Here is a 2464-nt window from a genome sequence, read left to right as displayed (position 1 = left end):
GAGAGAGAGAGAGAGAGAGAGAGAGAGAGAGAGAGAGAGTTAGAGAGAGAGAGAGAGAGAGAGAGAGAGAGAGAGAGAGAGAGAGAGAGAGAGAGTAAGAGAGAGAAGAGAGAGAAGAGACAAAAAGAGATAGAAAAAAGAAAGATATAGATAGATAGATAGACAGACAGAGAGAGAGGGAGAGAGAGAGAGAGAGAGAGAGAGAGAGAGAGAGAGAGAGAGAGAGAGAGAGAGAGAGAGAGAGAGAGAGAGAGAGAGAGAAAGACAGACAGAGAGAGAGAGAAAGAAGAACAGACAGAGAGAGAGAAAGAGAGAGAGAGAGAGAGAGAGAGAGAGAGAGAGAGAGAGAGAGAGAGAGAGAGAGAGAGAGAGAGAGAGAGAGAGAGAGAGAGAGAGACAGACAGACAGAGAGAGAGAGAAGAGAGAGAGAGAGAGAGAGAGAGAGAGAGAGAGAGAGAGAGAGAGAGAGAGAGAGAGAGAGAGAGAGAGAGAGAGAGAGAGAGAGAAGAGAGAGAGAGAGAGAGAGAGAGAGAGAGAGAGAGAGAGAGAGAGAGAGAGAGAGAGAGAGAGAGAGAGAGAGAGAGGGAGAGAGAGAGGAGAGAGAGAGAGAGAGAGGAGAGAGGAGAGAGAGGAGGGAGAGAGAGAGAGGGAGAGAGAGAGAGAGAGAGAGAGAGAGAGAGAGAGAGAGAAGAGAGAGAGAGAGAGAGAGAGAGAGAGAGAGAGAGAGAGAGCAAAGGGACAGAAGAAGAGCAATGGGGTGGCCATAGAACGTGCACGAAGAGCGACCAAAGTGCCCCTCGTTTATATAATTCCTTCCGTTTATTGCATCATTCTATCCAAATTCTTTCCTTTTTTTCTTTATATGTGAAAGAAAAAAACAACGAAGAATCTCTTATATATATAATGAATGATATGTATAATGAGAATTATATATATATAATGAATTATATATATAATGAGAAAAATACTTAAACAAAACAGACACAGTAGTCAATAACAGATTAAGAATGAGAAAAATACTTAAAAAACAAACAAACACAGTAGTAAATAACAGATTAAAAACAGAAATGATGAAATAGATACACAATACATATAATGAGAAAAATACTTAAAAACAAACAAACACAGTAGTAAATAACAGATTAGGAACAGAAATGATGAAATAAATACACAATACATATAATGAGAAAAATACTTAAAAAAACAAACAAACAAACAAACATAGTAGTAAATAACAGATTAGGAACAGAAAAGATGAAACAAATACACAATACATATAGTGAAAAAATACTTAAAAAACAAACACAGTAGTAAATAACAAATTAAATAAATACACAATTTCTCTTCGGAAATAAATGGCTGAGGCTTGGCTGATTGAAAACCTCTCTTTACGTCAGGAGTCTGGAAGAAAGTGTTATGTTGAGAGATGAGGGATGGGGGGATGGGGGGGAGGAGGAGAGAGAGAGGTGAAGGGAAGAGAGGGAGAAAGAGAGGTGAAGGGAGGGGAGGGAGTAGAAATGGAGGTGAAGGGAGGGAAGGGATGGAAAGAAGAGGGAAAGGTTTTGAAGAAGAGAGAGGAGGTAGGTGAGGGGTGGGGAGAAAGAGAGGTGAAGAGGAAGAGAGGAAGGAGAGAGAGTGGTGAAGGGAGGAGAGGGAAGAGAAAGAGTGGTGAAGGGGAAGAGGGAGGAAGAGAGGTGAAGGGAAGAGGGAGATGAGAGAAATGGAGATGATGGGAAGAGAGGGAGGAGAAAGAGAAGTGAAGGGAAGAGAGAGGAGAAGAGAAGAGTGAGAGAGAGAGAGAGAGAAGAGAGGAGGAGAAAAGAGAGGTGAAGGAAGGAGAGGGATGGGGAAAGAAGAGGGAAAAAGAGAGAGAGAGAGAGGAGGGAGGGGAGGGAGGAGAAAGTGAGGTGAAGGGAAGAGAGGGATGGAAAGAGGGGGAAAGGTGTTGAAGAAGGAGAGGAGAGAGAGAGAGAGGGGGTAGATGAGGGATGGGAATGAGGAAGGGAGAGAAGAGAGGGGAACGTGAAGGGAAGAGAGGAGAGGGATGGAAAGAAAGGAGGAAGGGAGTTCAAGGGAGGGAGAGGAGAGAGAGGCAAGGGAAGAGAAGGATGGGAGAAAAATAAAGGGAGAGAGGAGAAGCAGGGAAGGAGAAGAGCGAAGAGAGAGAGAGAGAGAGAGAGAGAGAGAGAGAGAGAGAGAGAGAGAGAGAGAGAGAGAGAAAGAGAACGAAAGAGAGAGAGAGAGAGAGAAAACGAGAACGAAAGAGAGAGAGAGAGAGAGAGAAAACGAGAAACGAGAGAGAGAAAGCGGAAAGGGAAACGAAGAAAGGAAGAGGCGAGAGGGGAGAAGGAAGCGAAAAGAAGAGAGGTAAAAGAAGGAAGGAGGAAGAAGACGAAAAAGAGAATTGGTGCATAGAGAGGCTGAAATGTCCGCTTTCTACCTAGTGGGTCGTTAGTCGGTGTTG

This window comes from Penaeus vannamei, chromosome 8 (assembly GCF_042767895.1).
Source record: "Penaeus vannamei isolate JL-2024 chromosome 8, ASM4276789v1, whole genome shotgun sequence".
In the NCBI taxonomy this organism is placed as follows: domain Eukaryota; kingdom Metazoa; phylum Arthropoda; class Malacostraca; order Decapoda; family Penaeidae; genus Penaeus; species Penaeus vannamei.
Note: the sequence above shows the minus strand (reverse complement) of the source record.